We start from the raw sequence: 20,456 nt of genomic DNA, 5'->3' as shown, positions 1-20,456 counted from the left end.
TGAGTGAAGAAGTTCTCTCCCCATCCTCCTGTGTGACTATTTTGAGCCACAGATATAGGATCCCACCATGTACTATGATGGGAGTATTAAATATTACCTCTAAATATAAAAAAATTGTTCTAAGATTGCTTGAGATTAATCAGATCAGTATTGTCGTACGTAGGAGTATATCTCAGGACAAGAGACACGAGCTTATGAAGCCTGATGGCCAATGGCCTCCCAAAATTTAAAATATTATGCTAGATATATTGCGACACATAGAATTTATATTTTTAAAAAGTTTCAAACTAATTAAAGTTGGACAATGCTTATACTCCCTCCGTCCGCGATAGGAGTCTCGTTTTTCCATTTTAGTCCGTCCGCGAATAGAAGTCACGGTTTACTCGTTTTACTTTTACCATAAAGGGTAATAGAGTCTCACCTTCAACTAACTCATTCCTCTCCCATTTCATTTAAAACTAATATATATAAGTGGGACCCCTATTCCCCTAACTTTTTTTCCACCCACTTTTCTTAACATTTCTTAAAACTCGTGTCGCCAAGGAATGAGACTCCTAATGGCGAACGGAGGGAGTATATTCTAACCTCTATTACTCATTGACGTAGAATTAGTTTGTAATCAACACACTTTTCTTCAGTTTCTTGGTGTTTTAACTTAGCAATTATCAATTAGAACTAAGCCATTATCTTCATTATCCAAGAATGGTTTATAAACTTTTTAACATTTAATTTATGAATTTTTAATTAATAGTAAAAGGATCGATCGATTATAATTCATTAATTAATAGACAGGCTGTATGGATGTTTTAAAACTACTAAGTTTTAATAATATATCCATCAACGGAATGGTGGTTCTTAACCATATTAATTATATCATCGAGGCAAAGTTTCGATTTGAACCTCAGATCAAAAGTACTCCTACTACATCAATAGTTGTACTCATTTATAAGATTAAGATGCAGATAGTATATATAAATAAACAGTAAATTAAATAAAAGCTATGACGATCCCTTAACTGTGTTTTTTTTTATCAAATATCATATACAGTGTACCAAATTGTTCCAAGTGTAAAAATAGTTTTGATTTACACATTGTGATCGAATACCTTATACTATAATTATACTCCATTCATCTCATAAAAATATGTGCATTTTCCATTTTCGTCTGTCGCACAAAAATATGTGCATTTCATTTTTAAAAATTTATATCAATTTAATGATATAGGTCCAACAATCCACTGACACTATTTAACGGAGTATCATTCTCCTATTCTCTCTTACTTTACTAATTTTATTTTAATTCTCATCTCATATTCATTACCTATATGTTTATGGGACGAATGGAGTATATAATTATTTTATGATGTTTGAATGATAGTTTTTTTATTAATATAATAATATGAAGAGTGCTTTAATGGGGAACCAAAACCAATTAGCTAATTCCAAACTTCTGACCATTTACAGCTAAAAAAGTCAAATGAAATTAATGTGGTGAAAAATTAATGAAATCTTGGTCTGTCAACAAATTTTAGTAGTGTAATTAAAGGAGGACGTCTGTGTGTAGCTAGGGAAATTAGGAGGGACCTTATTAAAGCAAAGGTAATTAAAGGACGATAATATTTATGTTTGTGTATACAATTCCTTATTATAAAGGTCTTCTATTATTAGTATTACTAATTTTTTTTGTAGGGGACTTCTAACAATATTATTTTGGACTATGTTTCTATTAGTACATTCATTTGAATGCAAATTAGCTTACATTAATATTTAATATACTATTAATGATGTTCGATTTCAACCCACATCGATCTACACTATTCATACAAAACATCAATTCATATTGGTGAAATTCGATCAGAACAAATGGATGAGGCAACTGTAAAAAAGTTTTTTAAAAAGTACTATTGTTTTTTAACTGTGACATTAAAGTCATGGGAAAACTCCAATTCAAACAAATTAATATATCATGTTAAGGGAAAGAAAAATTCTTTATTATCTGTAGTTTTTTCATATAAAGAAGCGGCCTTGTTATTGTTGCTTATAAAAGAACGTGATCAAAATAAAAATATTATTATAGTATATAAAGTTAGCATTATTTTGCAAATATAGAAAAAGAACCTTTAGTTGTCAATTTAGTCAAAATCTGAATCAAATCGGAACCGATGGTCATTTATTTTTCCAACATTCTCGATTTTGACTAAAATCATATTAGCCGTCAGTTATGGTTCTAGAACCACGTCTATGGAAATGTTATATGCTAGTTCAGTAAGAGGTTCTCAATTTACTCCATGCTTGAACTCCCAATTTCTTAAATGGAAGAGAAACGTCTTACCAATAAATTGTGGTTCATTTTCTTCAATTGATGAATTGTAATCTTATAAATTATATTTTCTGGATCCGTTACTGTCAAACATACCAATGTTCTCTGCATTAACAAGGGCATAAGGGTATTATCGGCGGGCCAAGTGACTTCCGTGCATTGATTCGTAGACACATCGATAGGTGGGATAATAAGCTATATTTCCTAGATCCGTTACTGCCAAACGAACCAATGTTCCTGTATTAACAAGGGCATAAGGGTATTCATCGGCGGCGGCGACGAGTGACTATTCGCGGGTATTTGTAGACATCGATAGGCTGCTAGAGTGGACCAGGATCGTTTAAGGCTGCTCTATACCCTAAACCAGGGATCGATCCCCTAATTATTTGGCTAAGGTTGAACGAGTTTTGTACCACTCGACCACACCCCCCTTCCGTCTATTTTGCCCTCTTTTTTTGTTACGTCGAATCTTTTGACTTTTGTTTAATTTGTGCAAGGGGAATAAAATAAAGAATATAACCCCATGAGGTTGGTAGATTGTCAAGACGAGTATTTTATCATATAAAGAAAGTTGAACATCTGATTAGCATTAACACTCCATGCACCCTCTGTAATAAACAAAATTCCACGTGATTCACGTGTTTATAACACCCATAAACGATATCAAAAATCGATATAAAATAAATTAATAGTACTAGTCAGTTTCACACTCATCACCATCGTCAACTTGATATATTATCTCGTATTTTTATTTTTGAATGACCCAAAATAAAGTATAAATTGATAGGAGTATACATTTTTCACTCTAACTTAAAATGCAATCCACGATAATTGTTTCTTATAAAAAAATTTATTCTAATATTTTGGAACCTATCAATTTTTTTCTTTTGGGTACCACACTGACATAAACATTATATAAAAAAACAAAAATGTTGAATTGATGTTGCAAAATCCAAATTAACGGCCCACGCGTAATCCAAATCAAAATCAGATGTTCCAAAACCCAAACTTAGTAGTATTTCCAGTTTTACAATTTTATTAGTAATAAAAATACATTTTATGAATATTTTATTTATTAATAATGCAACTTGAAATTTTGTGAAAAATCTTAAAATCGAAAACAGAGTATAATATCTCTCTTTTTAAATTATGATATATAGTATTGGTACAATTATGTGAAGATTAGATAAAGTTAAGAAAATAAAAAATACTAAAGCACCATTATATCACGTGATGTGGGGTAGGGGAGGACCACTCTAGCTGCTGGATAATAAACTATAATAAATTAAATACTGTATAAATAGCGACCGAAAGAAATGAACCACCCAAACCAAAACTAAAAACAAAAATTAAAAAAAGAGATTCTTATTAATTCAAGTGAACAAAATAATTGAGTCGAGACACCACATCTAGGAACATAAATTATTATATCGACTCTTTATAATATCATTACTTTTCTTCACTTGTTCTTGAATTTCTTGAATTGAATAAAAAAAGTTATCCCACGTGTTGGTATATTTTTTATTGGTACATATATAGGTAAGGTGTCTCTCTCGATATTTGGAAAAATAGAGATTAGGTTAAAAGTTGAAAAAAATGGATTCATTTCTTTGAAAAGAAGATTGTTAGAATGGATAAATAAGATGAAAAGGGATAAGAGACTTTGATACATAGAAAGTCCTAATTTTCAAGTGAAGGCGCAACTTTTAAGAACCAACCAACCAACAAGCCTGCCTACATATTGTGTCTATTTATGTGGTGAAATGAAAAAAAAAAGAAAAAAGCTAGCTAGCAAATCAACATTGCATTAGAAAAAAAAAAAAGAGATTAATTAGAATTATATAGCTTCTTAGGTTGTGTCTTGGTCAAGTGGAATACCGGATGCCGGCATAGCTTTTGCATGCCTTTCCGAAGATTCAGACGACGGAGAATTCCGTCGTCTGCTTCGTATTCGTCTTTGAAACTATGCCCTAAGGTTCGCCTTTTGCGCGTTGTAATAGCGGTGGTAGCAGGCATCGTCTCTCCACTACTCATCACTATTGCATTATTGCATTCTTCGTCAACTGGAGTACCACTCTGCTCCAGTACCACCGAATACTCCTCTCTCTCAGCAAGTGTCTTCCCGATGAGGGTCTTGAGAAAGTTCATGACTTGGACCGCGTGGATGAGCGCCGTAAGTGGATCAGCCATCTGGACTTGTATATATTAGTATTTCAAATTATACAGTCTAATAACTCATCCAAAAGACTAGCCTATTAGGGGAATGTCATTTGGTCTATAATCTTCACAACTGATGAGGGAGATTAGAGTCATTTGAGAATAGCGAAGCACCTGAGTCATGTTTGGAGCGAAAACCATTGCGATGTTCCTCGCATTCATCTTGTTAAGGTGGTGCTGCTGCACTACGTCGGCCATGAGATTGATGGCCCAGTCGAGCAGCGCGCCCTCGGTCGGGAAGCTGCTTTACGAGCTCGCTACACTCTTCCTCCGTGTTGCAATGCATCACATCTTCTGCACTTAAACAGTCAAGCACTCCTGAAGGGAGTTCTCTAAACCAAGCCTGATATCATATTTTCATCATTAACATTTGACAATATAAACTATACTAGTACTAATTAATAATTTGCTTCTATAATTACCTTTATCAAACCAGATAAGCAGTGGACATCAATTCCATGTGGCACAATTCCTTTGTTAAGCTGTTTCCTAACATTTTCTTCTTGGCTATTCTCAGCATTGATTCTGAAAATTCCTTCTGCCTTCAAATTAACACACACACACACACAGTTAATCACATGTATACACATATAGCTAGAAAAAAAAAGTAGAATTGGGCATACTTGAAGGCCTCCTTCTTCATAGAGTCTTGTTTGCATCCTAAGAAGAATTGTTGGTACGCTGTTTCCTCTTTGGTCAAAGCTACATTGCATTGACTGTGCAGAAACTCCAAATACACTAGCACTGTCCACATCATTACATTCAATCTCAACTGTTCAATTTAATTCTCAACCAGCCACTTTAACTATTGCACATGAATCAACTTAATGCAAAACAATTTGTGTTAGAAGAAAGAAACAAAAACAAGGACCAATTAAATCTTGCAGAGTTACATGTGAACTTACCAAAAATGTTAACAGGGCTTATGTCATAATCTATGTACTAAACCAAAAAATATGCCCTCTATTAAAGTATAAATGTCAGTCATAGTTTTCCTAAATGAAATACTCTATGTATTTCTCTTTTAATTCCATCAATTACATACAAACCATAGAAAATCTCTATATCCACAGTGTCTCTTCGTCTACCTCTTGATCCATGTCAAATATGAACTGAAAAACTTTCACTGATCCAAAAACAAGAAAATGAATAAATAGTAATTTAGCTTCAAATTTGGTGCAGTTCGATGTGAAGGGGTTGTCTAACTCGATCAGAATAATAATCCGACTTTGAAAGAGTTTGAAGGAGGGCGTTGGCAAAATAAAACAAATATATTTACTTATGATTCTATCTAAAGAAAAAATTAGAATCACTATATAAATTTTAAGATAGAATTACCCATGAATTCCGTATTAAATCCCACCACTCCAATTATGTCACCAAACAACAGCATTGATGGATTAATTTGATCACCTGGATTGCAAATCTAGATCTGAATAAACACAGATTTTTTAGAATTGATTACTGCTACTAAATAAACACAACTTTAATATCCAGTGCAACCTTCAATTACTAAAATAATACACGGAAAATACACAATCAATTGTCAGACGATTTAGAGACTTATTTTACAATTAAATAGTCATTAAATTCCACAAAAACACAAATATTATTCAACCAAACACAAATTAATATGCATGCATGTCTCTCTCTTCCCTCACTTAAATTATAGTAAAATATTGAGATTAACAATAATTAATTAAACATAAGTAAATTAAAAGGGAAAAAAAAGAGTTAAAACCAAACCTGGCGCTGGGCGGTTTAGAAGGTACTTCCGGCTGGAGCTCGACCGGCAGGCCCAGAAACCCATCAAACCGGTCAAACGTCACATGTGACACGTGGCGCACGTCGGTTGGCCATCCTATGTCCACGTCAGACGCGACGTCGTCAGCGTCGACGGAGCACGTGACCAGCGACTTCCTCAGCGCCGCCGCCACAACCCCCAGCACCGAAAACTGCGCCTGATTACCGCCGCCGTTTCCTCCCGGGCTCAAAAACGGCGTCGTCGCCGGATTCTCCGAGCCTCCGTCGTCTTCCTCCTCCTCTTCTTCCTCCTCGTCGTCGTCGGTGTTGTAGTTGTAGTCTCCAAAATAACCGCCTTCGTCGTCTTCGTATAGAGGCGGCGGCATTGTGTTGAGAGAGCAGGACTTGGATCGGAAGAGTCGCGCCATTAATTTAGTTCAATTGAAGACGAAGATGAAGAAGCATTGCGAATTGATTAATGCATGACTAATGATATGATAGTAGTGCTAGCAAAATGTATGATTGTGAGGGGCTGATTTGAGATATGGGGGCCGATGATGCCTGCACCTAAAATTCAGACTCATATTTGGAAATCGAAATAAATTGAAATTCAAGACTCATATTATACATTTATTTGTTTGTGAATTTACTACTCAATGATGACAACCAGCAACTATATAGTTGTCGTTATTCTTCATCCACAATGCGCCCACCTCTCGTTACTGCGGGGGGTCATCACGGGTGGCGAAACGTGCCACGTGTAATACGTATTAGTCATGACTTACGACTCTTGTGACAAAATTAATCTCGGGTCAATTTGATAACACGTATTAGTCTTGCGTAAATTTGATGGATTTATCTATTTGTGTGTTGATTATTTACATTCTATCGTGACATTAAATAAGGTTGATAAGAGAGTTAGTAGAGATGATGCCAAATTAAGTTATGTGTTTTGTGTTTATGTGCAGTCGTTTTCGTCCATGTGTAGTGGCAGATAATTTCTTTTGGAGTTTTAAGATAGTTTGATTAATATTTTTCTCCAACTCTCATGCTTCTCTACAAAGAATTGAGAGATTCCAGCCTCTTTACAACTCTTTATCTTTTTGTAAAGCCCTGAAAATTAACTACTTTTATTAGAATATATTCCATCAACTTAACTAATCTTGATAATTATTCCCACAACCAATACTCCCTCTTCAGTCTCTTATCAATGTCACATTTGATTTCGGCACAAGCTTTAAGAAAGTATATACATGGAGTATATTATAAGTAGTGGCCGAACTTTTTTATAATAACATCGTTGAATTTTCGTTATTTTGTTTAAGTTTGAGTTTTGGAATACATTGCCATATCAAAATAAATTTCTGCGTCCGCCACTGATTATGATTAAGGAGCACTAATATAGTACTGAGTCCCACCTTTTTGGTTGTTTGATTAATTGAGTGTTAAATAAGTGAATAAACATCCTATTTGGCAAATTGGGACAATATGTAAGTATAAAGAACTGAAAATTCTGGTATGCTACTAAGTAGTGATGATGCATAGGATTTAACGACATAAACAATAAATTTGCAGAGCAGTTGGCCTTGTAATGAGGCCATGATTGCACAAAGACAAAGAGTTGATAATGGCATGGGGCAGTTGGGACTTGAATATTTTTGGCAAATATTCATATATATAGAGAGAGTATAACATTAACAGCATTTGATAAGCCAACAACACCACAGTATTATTATACAAGTAGTGTAAATAACAGCTGTACATACACCAAAAATGAAAGAAAGTAGCTGAAGTTGTTAATGAATATTGGAAGGTCTGAATTAATTTCACCCTTTTCTGTATTTAATTTGGCTAGGCTCTTATTTAGCTTTGCCACCCAATTTGGGTAAATAGTTGGCAATACAATTGAAATAATTTGAGGAGGGCCTTTTCTATGCTTTTTTCGGAGGTCTGAAAAAAGATTGCAATTAATAGGATTTTCTTAATTCTCCTTTCCCGAAGGAAGAATGTGAAATTTTTTTCCGGCCCTAAAGGAATTGGATCTTGTCATGAGAAGGGGGCTTAGTATACTACTCCTTCCATCCTAAAATAATTGAGTCATATTCTTTTTTTTGTTTGTCCTAAGTTAGTTGAGTTATTTCCTTTTTAGGGCACCCACAATGGGACGTCCGATGGCGTCTATCGTCCTCGGGCGCGGACGATGGCACCATTGTGGGTGCCTGTCATCGGGCGCGCTCGATGCTCACGGCCGATACATCGTCCGTGGCGTATAGCACGGACGATAGCCTATCGTCCGCGCCATTGTGGGAGCGGCGGACGATGTCGCGGACGATAGCCTATCGTCCGCGCTATCGTCCGCCCCATTGTGGGCTCCGCGGACGATGGTGGCGGACGATGACACGCGGTTTGGGTTTTTATAAATACCCTTCATTTGTAACATTTCATTTCGCGATTCCACTCTCGAAACTCACATTTTTTATTACTACGAAATGGATTCATCAAGTCCCAACAGTCTGATGTTCAGTGGTGAGGCGCGTTGGCCGTGTACAGAACCCGACGAATATCGATCATTCGTCGCCAACATGCAGTACGATCCCGAATTCAGCACGGAATCGTACGATTTGTCTGACATGGAGCCGTCACCAAACCAAAGAAGCCGAATATCTCCTGGCGTTGATCGATGAGCTGCGTCGGACGTTGAGAATTGCGTAGATTAGCCGTTTTTTGTGTAAACTTGAATCGTGTAACTTGTTTTTTAATCAATCTTCGCCGATTTTTAGTTACTTATTTTTTTTTGTTAATTTTCGGTTGCACACTATATGTGAAAACATTTAAATTAATTAAACAAAACAATAGTACAACTGATGACGTGGCTCGCCTTATGGCGCCCCACTGCAGGTGGGGGATAGGAGGATAAAACTGATGACGTGGCGTGCCATAGGGCGCGCCACTGCTAATGCTCTTAGTAAAAACTTTATTCACTCTTTTTCTCTCTTACTTTATTCACTCTCTTATTTTACTCTCTCTACTTTAACCTTTAATAAATCAATTTCTTAAATCTCGTACCCAAAGAAATACCCTAACTACCTTGGGACAGAGGAAATATTATTTTAAATTTAAATTGAAATATATTCCGCTTCAATTATTGTCAAAGAAAATTTCACAATCGACCTAATAGTGCCTATTTTGGAACGCCCATTTTCATAGTCACTGAATAAGTAAGTCGTTAATCTTTAAGCTATGTAATAAAATAATGTACTTTAACGGTTGGATGACAGGTGGACATTATCTCTTAAAATGTGTATTTAAAGGTCAATGATTCCTTATTTATCTCTTGGTAATTCGAACCGCCAATGCTCACTTGCTTAGTCAATACATTAGCTTTTATGTGAGATGCGTTGATACGGTGTGTTGAATCTGAAGACTATATTAATTGTGAACTCTGATGTAACGCGATCAAATCTCGAACACAGTCAAGATCAACAATAGAACGAATAGCAAGATCGACAACACACACAATTGATTGAAATGAGTTTAACGAAGGAAAACCAAGAACTCAATGAGAAAACGATGAGGAATCTTTTATTCAATTTCTGTGGAAGATTACAAACTGATGGATGAAAAATCTTTTTTCTCTCACTCTTGCTTGCACAGCTCGGTTATGCACTCTATTTGACTAACACTAATCTGACAACCAAAACAAATCCAACGGCTGTCATTTAAGCTAACTAACTAATCGCATCCGACGGCTCACGTTTGTCTATGCATCAGTTAATAACAACGGTCAACACCGAACTCGACTAAGTTCGGCTAATGCCGAGCACCAGCAAGCTCGGCTAATCACCGAGCACGATTAAGCTCGGCTAACACCGAGCTGCAATCAATTCACCGAGCTTTACTGATTGTGCAGTTTTGCCCCAATCCTCATAAACAAATCTCCACCTTGGGACACAACTGGACAATCCACAGAGCATATCCATCTTCCACAATCACTCCAGCTGAATCAGATTCACCAAATCCATGCAATACTTCAACTTAAGTCCGGGTAACACCTTTGTTAGCATATCAGCTGCATTGTGCTCAGTAGCCACCTTTTCAATCTTCACCGAGCCCTTTTCAACTTCATCCCTCACAAAATGTAGTTTGACATCCACATGCTTACTCCTCTCATGGAATGTCTGGTGCTTCGATAAACATATGGCACTATTTGAGTCACACAGCAATGTCACAGCTTCTTGATCAACTCCAAAGTCAGAGCAGATTCCTTTCAGCCACATGCTCTCCTTCACAGCCTCAGCCATGGAAATGTACTCAGCTTCTGTCGTTGAGAGTGCCACTACAGACTGCAAACTGGATTTCCAACTCACTGCAGCACCATACATGCAGAATACATAACCCGATTGGGACTTCCTGTATCTATATTAGTTGCAAAATCAGAATCACAATATCCCAATAGAGGCTGCTTTTCAACCTTCTTACTTCCATCAAATAGAATTCCATAATCATGAGTACCACTGAGGTACCTCAACATCCACTTCAAAGCATGCCAGTGTTCCAGACCTGGATCAGCCATGTACCTGCTTACAACACTTATTGCTTGGCTGATATCTGGCCTTGTACACACCATGGTGTACATGATGCTTCCCACTATGTTCGCATATGGGATCTTGTCCATTTCTCTTCTTTGATCATCATCTTTGGGGCTTTGATTCATACTGAGTTTGAACTGAGAACTCAGTGGCATGCTCACTGGTTTACTTTGATCCATCTGAAATTTCTTGATCACATTACTGATATAATCCCTCTGAGTCAGCCATATCTTCTTGTGATGTCTATCTCTGATAATTTCCATCCCAAGAATCTTCTTAGCATGCCAAGATCTTTCATTTCAAACTCAGATTTCAGATCAGATTTTACTAGCTCCACCTCTTCCTTATGCTTAGCAGAAATCAACATATCATCTACATACAATAGTAGATATGCCACAGCAACTCTAATGAATACACTTGATGAATACACAGTGATCATACAAAGATTTCTCAAACCCAATCTTCTGCATGAACTCATTAAATCTAATATACCACTGCCTTGAACTTTGTTTCAGCCCATATAAGCTTCTCTTCAGTAGACAGACCTTTCCCTCATCCCCTGGTTGAACGAAGCCAGGTGGTTGTTCCATGTAGATCTTTTCTTCAAGCTCTCCATGAAGAAAGGCCGTTTTAACATCAAGTTGCTCTAATTCCCAATCTCTTTGTGCAACAATTGCCAGCAAAATTCTGATGGAACTGTGCTTAACCACAGGTGAAAAAATCTCATTGTAGTCCACCCCTTCTTTCTGTGTGAATCCCTTAGCCACCAATCTAGCTTTGAATCTGATTTGGTTGTCGTTGAAAGCTTCAACTTTCTTCTTGTAAATCCACTTACAACCCACTGTTTTCTGGTCAGTAGGTCTCAATACCAATATCCATGTGTGATTTTTGTACAAGCTATCAATTTCTTCCTGCATAGCCAGCAACCATTGATCCTTTTCTGGACTCCTCAATGCTTCTTTATAGGTGGAATGTTCATGATAATCCATCTCCTCAGCCACTGCTAGAGCATAATGCATCATATCATAATCATTAAATCTGGTAGGGAGCTTGATATTCCTTCTTGCTCTGTCTCTTGCAATTACTCTTTCCGGAGTTCTGACTTCAGTTTGGCTTTCAGTAGTTCCACCACCAGTGGCTTCACATGTAGGACTTGGATGAGTCTGAGTTGCATCTGTAGGTTTTCTCAGGTTCTCCACCTCAAAATGAGTTCTCTGAGTATCTCTGTTGAGGAAAGGCATTTCAGATTCTTTGAAGATTACATCTCTACTAACCACCACTTTCTTGTTCCCTTCCTCACAACACCATAACCTATAGCCCCTGACTCCCTTCTGATAACCGATCATGACACATCTGAGAGCCCTAGGCTCCAATTTGTCCTGCTTTATATGAGCATAAGCTCTACACCCGAATGGCCTTAGCCTTGAGTAATCCCCAGCACTGCCATACCATCTGCTATCCGGGGTTTCACTCTCTATAGCAGCTGATGGAGACTTGTTGATCAAAACAACGGCAGTTGAAGCTGCTTCTGCCCAAAATGGCTTTGACATACCAGAAGCTATCAGCATACACCTTACCTTCTCTAGGATAGTTCTATTTGCCCTCTCAACAACTCCATTTTGTTGTGGGTTGTGAGGGACTGTTCTATGCCTCTTAATCCCTTTGTTTTTGCAGAACTCATCAAATTCATGGGACAAGAACTCTAAACCATTGTCAGTTCTTAGGCATTTCAGTGGCCTTTCCTTTTCCAGTTCAACCTCTGTGCACCATTGCTGAAATTTCTGAAAAGTTTCTGATTTTTCTTTCATAATCGCTATCCATATCTTTCTTGAGAAGTCATCAACAAATGATAGAAAATATCTACCTCCTCCAATGCTGTTTATTGGTGCAGGGCCCCAAATGTCACTGTGAACATATTGGAGAGGCTCCTTTGATATATGTTTTCCCTCTCCATATGGCTGCTTTTTACTTTTGCCTAGGATGCACTCTTCACATGATCCTATATCCACTGGTGTCTCAGACTTAAGCATCTTAATCACACCTTGTTTTAAAAGCTGTCTTATTCCAGTTTCTCCAATGTGGCCTAGCCTTGCATGCCAATTGATGGATTCTTGAGTTGAGTGAACTGATCCATTAATTGCTTCAGCCTTCAGGTAGTAAAGAACATTGTTTCTGATAGCTTTCATAATCATCTGGCCATTCTTTGTCACAAGCATCTCTCCACCATATAGAGTCAACCTATAGCCTTTCCTTTCAAGAAGGCCCAAGGAGATCAGGTTTCTCTTGATAGATGGAATATATCTAACATCTGTTAGTGTTCTTAAACATCCATCATCCAATCTCAAACATATATCCCCCACACCCTTGACTTCGCATACATGATCATCTCCTAGTAAAACCGAGCCATCTGACTCTCTCATATTCCAGAACCATTCAATATTTGATGACATATGGAAACTGCACCCAGAGTCCATGATCCATACCTTGGAAATTGGGCTGCTTTTAACCACATTTAAGGCTCTTGCTTCTTCAATTCCTTCAGTGATAGCAGCTGTACCCTCCTCTCTGTCATTCTCAGCTTGCTTCTTTTCCAAGCAAAACAGTTTTGTTTGATATGGCCTGGTTTCTTACACCAGAAACAGCTCCTGGTCTCTTTCTGATCTGCACCCTTTGTGGTTGGAGGCTTCCATTTCTGAGATGAGGGTTTCTTGAATTAAAAAACTTCTTTGATGCTACCCTAACACTCAGACTCTCAGCAGCCTGATCAATAGGTTTATCGTTTGATTTCTGCGTTCCCTTCAATTTTAAAGCAGAGAATACCTCTTCCAAAGTTACCTTCGAATCTCTCCCCAGTAGTATTGAGTCCTTAAACTGCTCAAAGCTTGGAGGCAGAGCATTCAATAACATCAAAGCCTTGTCCTCATCCTTCATGGCATCATCCACACTTTCAAGATCGTCTATACACTTTCTGAATTCTTCAAGTTGACCCCCAAGATTCTTGGAGTCAGAGAATCTGAAATTGAACAGCCTTTGCTTAAGGTGTAATCTGTTCGAAATCGACTTCTCCATATAAATCTTCTCCAATTTCTCCCACACCCCTGCGGCATCATCCTCCTTTTGGACTTCCCTGAGTACCCTGTCACTCAGGCACAAGACGATGGAGCTATAAGCCTTGTATTCCATTTCTTGTGCTTTCGCCGCATCAGCCTCCTGCGTTCCCTTCTTATCCGTCTTGGATTTCACATAATCCCAGACCCCTTGCTGCATCAAAACAACTCTCATCTTCAATCTCCAAAGGCCAAAATCATTTTCGCCAGTAAAACGCTCAACATCAAATTTCGCAGTAGACATTGTCGAATGTGTCGTCTTCTTCCGTTCCCACAGACGGCGCCAATTTGTGAACTCTGATGTAACGCGATCAAATCTCGAACACAGTCAAGATCAACAATAGAACGAATAGCAAGATCGACAACACACACAATTGATTGAAATGAGTTTAACGAAGGAAAACCAAGAACTCAATGAGAAAACGATGAGGAATCTTTTATTCAATTTCTGTGGAAGATTACAAACTGATGGATGAAAAATCTTTTTTCTCTCACTCTTGCTTGCACAGCTCGGTTATGCACTCTATTTGACTAACACTAATCTGACAACCAAAACAAATCCAACGGCTGTCATTTAAGCTAACTAACTAATCGCATCCGACGGCTCACGTTTGTCTATGCATCAGTTAATAACAACGGTCAACACCGAACTCGACTAAGTTCGGCTAATGCAGAGCACCAGCAAGCTCGGCTAATCACCGAGCACGATTAAGCTCGGCTAACACCGAGCTGCAATCAATCACCGAGCTTTACTGATTGTGCAGTTTTGCCCCAATCCTCATAACATTAATAATTTCAGTTAATTTAAGATTGACATTTTATTGCTGTCATTGAATTTTTATTAATAGTAATACACCATTTTCTTGCCCTGACACAACGGGCCCTTACCCTATGAATAGGCCACACAGAATATTTATATGATAATTCAAATACTAGATTGGACAAGTAAATACCCTTTAAATGTTCCTAATTCAAACACACCCTTACATTGTTGTCTATTATAAAATTTATGTGGAGAATCTCACCTAAAAAATTAATAATATAATAACATACTTACATCATAGCTAGAATGGTAACGCACGGTGGTATCCTCTCCCTTCATTCAAGTTCGACAAAAATTATACTAGTACTATTATATTTTTCACGTGGAACTCCACATCTAAAATCGAAACCTAGGACATTTTCTTAAGAAAGTGTAAACATTAGATACCAAAATATTGCAATATAAATATGTGGATATTGTTGTAGATATATATACATGTATGTACATCATGTGTACGTATATGTATAGATATATGGTACGAAGATGCAACATCCACATCGTGGTCACATGATGGCACATGGGATGTTCTTTCCAGCTTCATCGTCTGTCCATTCCACACAACCATGCATCCCACATTTTAATTATTCATTCCTTAATTAATTAATTTATTTATTTATTTATTACCAAGAGACAAGATCCCTGGCTATTAATTTGGTGGTCACTCAGAAATAGTAATAATCTTATCAAAGATGAGTAATGTGATTTGGAGCAGTCACCTCGCATATGTATTTTGTCTGGGATGAAAGTGGGGTGGGGCAAAATTTTGGAATTTTTATGAGTATTTTATAACTTATGTTCAAGAAAATAGGTAACTGTCAATAAATTACAATTTCTTGTTTGACTATAGTCAAACAATAACTTTTGAATCTAAAAATACTAGGAAATTATAACTTTCAAATATTTTCAATTGTACCACGATAATAAAAAATCGTAACTGATGTAACAAAATCAATACGATGTAACAATAAATATATCCATAGCCAACATCGTTTTGTTATTTAATCATATTTGTTTCTATTTTGACCATCTGAAACAATTGCGATAAATTGAAAATTTTAATTTAAATATCAATTATCCTTTTAAAGAAATTATTATATTTAATTAGTTAAATCTGAAAATTTGAAATTTGTTAAGTGCCGAAGCTATATATATTTGGCAAATTCATTTCTCAATCTTTGTATTCTGTTTTGTTTTAATATAATAATAATAAGCTATGGTAGTACGGCTTCGTGAGTAATTGCCAGTCATATCAATGGATCCTCCTTCTTTCACTTGGACATTACATTGAAAGTCCATTCTTTTTCGTAGGTTTGTGACAAACTGTCTGTACCATCCAAACATTGTCTTTTTTATAGTATAAATAGTACTCCCTCCGTCCCGGCTACTCGCTCATTTCCTTTTCGGCTCGGAGATTAAGGAATGAGTGTATAGGAAAGTAAAAAATGACGGCTGTAGGTAAATTTTTACTAAAAATGGAAAGAGTGCAAGTAACTTGGGACGCCCAAAAAGGAAATAAGTGCGAGTAGTGCGGGACGGAGGGAGTATTTTTATGAAGCTCCAACATTTCTATCATATTGTTAATTTTAGCATATGCATCCAAGTTTTATTCAAATATTATAATATGAGCAATTAATATATCAAAGTTACTATCACGACTTACAATACGAAATAATCTGTTTCTTCATAATCTATTTGAAGAACAAGTTTGTTTGGTGTGGAAGAGTTTGCTTTGAAGCTACTCGAAGTAAGCCCTATATTGACATTTGGCCCACTACTATAAGTTGAAAAAAAGCCCAACCACTTAATTCCCACATAAGCCTTATTCTTAACCTTCTTTCTTTTACTGGATATTTTCATTTTAATAATATTCTTTTATAAAAGGCTAATATCCTTATTTTACCTTTTTAACTCCATATTATAGTGTGAATCTCGAAAAAAATTCACATAATGACGAACCGTGACCAATATATTTAGTCGTTATCTCGTATTTCTCGGAAAGTGATTAATTTGACAAGATTTGGCATGTAAAGTGATTCGATTTGATAAAATTCGGTATGAGATCGATGATATAGACGTGATTGATACAGAATATGCTTAGAATGTGTCAACTGCATACCCCACAACTCTTTCACTTGACACCTATTTACCAGCTCTAAATTTTTTAACACGCAAATGTAGTGTGGTTAACAATTGTAAATTTACATTAATACAAGCTTGACCATGAGATTATCAGCTGAATTCTTTTATGTTAATGTATTACTATTATATTTTATTTGATCTCTTTGTACAATCATACATAAAATGGGCCTAGATCCAAATACTAGACTGGGCCGGCCTGATTTACAGTGGCAGGCTGGGGATAAAATGATTACATTACCAACTATATGCATAGGTAAGCAATAATTTATATTGAATGCTATGATTGATGAAAAAACACCACCAGATAATTCACAACGCAATAAATCATAACAAGAATTTAATTTATTGCGTTGCAATTTAATCAACTCATAATAAATACAATAAATAGGCCCAAAATGAAGATACAGTAAAGCCCCACAAATACATAAATAAACTTCTCATATTCTAGTTTTTTCCCTTTCCATATTAAAGAGGATTAATAATTTTTTGACCATGATGATTCGAACCTCCAACCTAAATTACGGCCGTATGTTTTTTTTTTCAAATGTTGGTGAAGCTGCTCTCACACTGTGATACAGCATCACACCTATATAAAAATTTCTAATTAGTTGACTTCTTGTTAACCTAATACTGCGTGTAGCATGTTCTCAAGCTTAAATATGAGTTTTACTTTCAATTAAATAAATTGGTTTGAATCCGTTTAAAATTTGATTTGCAAATACAAAATGTGGATGTGTCATCATTAGGTGTGGAATAGAGAGCATTTATTACTAGTAAATCAATAATTTCCTTTCCTCTTAATTTTGCTTCTATCTTTGCACATGTAGTATTCGTTGCAGAAAATCTCACTCTTTTATTTTTAACTAATTAATTCTAGAAAAAGATTAAAATCAGTGTATGTGTGTGCGTTTTTCGTCTCGTTGTCCAATTAACTTTGTTTTGACTCAGTTACATTTTGTCACATTTGAATTTTCCGATTTCAATTTTATTACTAAAAAATGCAGAAAATACGGATACAGACAAAGAAACGTATATACTTTTTTATCCGTATAGTAATAGTAGAAGACAGTATAGAGAAGGAGGAGAAGAAGAAACTCTGTTATTTGCAGAGAGAGAAACAGAGAGAGAGAGAGTTGACAGTCACTGCTGATGGGGCAGTGCTACGGTAAGACGATCCCCACGGTAAGCAACGATGAGTACCCAACCACCGATCTCCCTCCCCAGACGCCCCCTCCCAACGGCACTCCGGCGAGATCCTCCGCCGCGAACAGCGCCTGGCCCCCTACCCGCCGGCGCCGCGACGCCGGCGGCGTGTCTCCCTGCCGCGAGGTCGACGCCGATGAGTTCTTCAAAAAGCCCTTTCCGCCGCCGTCTCGCCGACCCCCGCCGCCGTCTCCGGCGAAGCACATCAGGGCGTCGCTGAGGAAGCTGGGGAACAGGAAGAAGTCGCCCCGGCACGGCGCGATTCCGGAGGATGCGGCGGAAGATGCGGCGCCGCCGCAGCAGCAGCACCACGCGCTGGATAAGAATTTTGGGTATAATAAGAATTTTGGGGCAAAGTATGAGCTTGGGAAGGAGGTCGGCAGAGGGCATTTTGGTCATACCTGCTTTGCGAAAGGGAGAAAGGGGGAGCTCAAGGATTTGCCTCTTGCAGTTAAAATCATCTCCAAATCCAAGGTTCATCTCTCTCAAACTCTCAATTGTAATGTGCTTACCTTTTGTTGCCAAATTAAGCATCTTTAATCCATAGCCAATTGATTCACAATTGTTAGGAAGTATACACAAACATATGCCAACGATTCAGCAACAATAATTAGCTAACAGTTTTGTCTTTGATTATCTATTTTTAGTTTAGATTAGCTGATCAATAATGTATTTCTGGTTTAGATAGGTTGGTGAATGTCTAGCAGATCAGGGAAACAGGTTTAGGATTATTGATACAAATCAAACGTATATCCCGAGTTGCAGAATTTGTTTCTTAACTGATTCAACTCTAAATAGTAAGTACCATTTCCTGATTAATGGGGCTATAGGAAGTTGGGGGCTTAGATTATGGGTTTAGTGTTGGGGTGAAGGGAGGTTGTGGTTTGAAATGAAGGAAATTGAGTTATCATATTGGTAATGGCCAATAGCATTTGGTTCAATAATTTCATTTTCTGACGATGTTATGGCTTTCAGTCGTGATTAGGTTGGTGTGAGCCTTAATATGACTGCTGAAGAGTCATTAAGATATGTCTTTTGCTTTCCCTCAAAATAAATGATTGCCGAATAAGAAAATGAACTATCTTCAGCTGCAAAACATAACAATTTATCCTAGTGTCCTTATCGATGCATTATTTTATGGAGATGGTGGAAGTGCATAATGAGCAGACAACTATCAGTATCTTTACTGGTAGGAGAAGTAAACCTTTGGATTAGAGTAACAGTAGGATAAGCACGAAGGGTACTTGGTAAGATATATTCCAACTTTATCAGACCTGTGTATACGTCAAATGCATATTAGTATTTTTTTACTCACAGTTTGCTTTATACTACTGATGGCTTCCTTCTGAATGAATAATGATGATGTTATGAAACTTGATTTTATCTCAATAAGCTGTTTGGCAGATGACGACTGCAATATCAGTTGAAGATGTTCGCAGAGAAGTGAAAATATTGAAAGCTCTCTCAGGTCATAGACATCTAGTTAGATTTTATGACGCTTGCGAGGATTCGAACAATGTATACATAATAATGGAGTACGTATCTCTCTTTCCCCTGTGCTGTTGTGTACACAAATTGAATCTTTGTTGAGTGAAGCTTGCAACTTTTCCTGATTTGCCCTCTTTCCTTGTTACACTTTTCCTAGATCAGGCAGTTTTTGTTAGTTTCTTAATCTAGAAAACAATTGTTGATGCTTGCTAAACACATACTACAGTTTTCTATGCGTAAGTCCCTCTTCCGTGAACATCCTGTAATAGTATATACTAATTCTGTCTTCTGGTATGAGTGATCTCCTTTTAACCCAATGGATTCGCATATAAAAATTCTCACATGTTTGAACAAACAAACTTTACATTTTGATTTCGAAATGCTTCTTTAATAGCAGTAAAGGATATAGGAGTAAGATAGATAACAATTGAAACTGGGACTGGCAGGAGTTTTGAAAGTTTGTACTACGAGTTTTTGAACCATTAGCGTTTGTAATTCTGATATTAGCTCTCTCTTTTTTCTTGCAGGTTGTGTGATGGTGGAGAACTGCTTGACAGAATATTGGCAAAGTAAGTGATAGAAGTGCTTTCCTTTCATAGTCTCGCCTGCAATCTATTACAGAGGAGAACCGGAGAAAACTGATATTCGTTTATGTTCTAGTTTTAATCCATCTTTCTGATGTTTGCAAGCAAAACACTGACAACAGCTTATTCATTTCAGAGGTGGTAGGTATACTGAAGAAGAAGCAAAACTTATTATCGTTCAGATTCTTAGCGTTGTCGCATTTGTCATCTTCAAGGTGTTGTCCATCGTGACTTGAAACCTGAG

The 20,456-nt window shown here is 37.0% G+C and overlaps 2 pseudogenes; one reads left to right on the top strand and one right to left on the bottom strand.

Moving 5' to 3' along the window:
• Positions 1-3,950: 3,950 nt before the first annotated feature.
• Positions 3,951-6,896, bottom strand: LOC121791694 (annotated as a pseudogene).
• An 11,051-nt stretch (positions 6,897-17,947) lies between these two features.
• LOC121791695 lies at positions 17,948-20,450 on the top strand (annotated as a pseudogene).
• Positions 20,451-20,456: the final 6 nt, after the last annotated feature.

This window comes from Salvia splendens, unplaced genomic scaffold, assembly GCF_004379255.2.
Source record: "Salvia splendens isolate huo1 unplaced genomic scaffold, SspV2 ctg876, whole genome shotgun sequence".
In the NCBI taxonomy this organism is placed as follows: Eukaryota; Viridiplantae; Streptophyta; class Magnoliopsida; order Lamiales; family Lamiaceae; genus Salvia; species Salvia splendens.
This window is presented reverse-complemented; position numbering and strand designations above follow the sequence as displayed.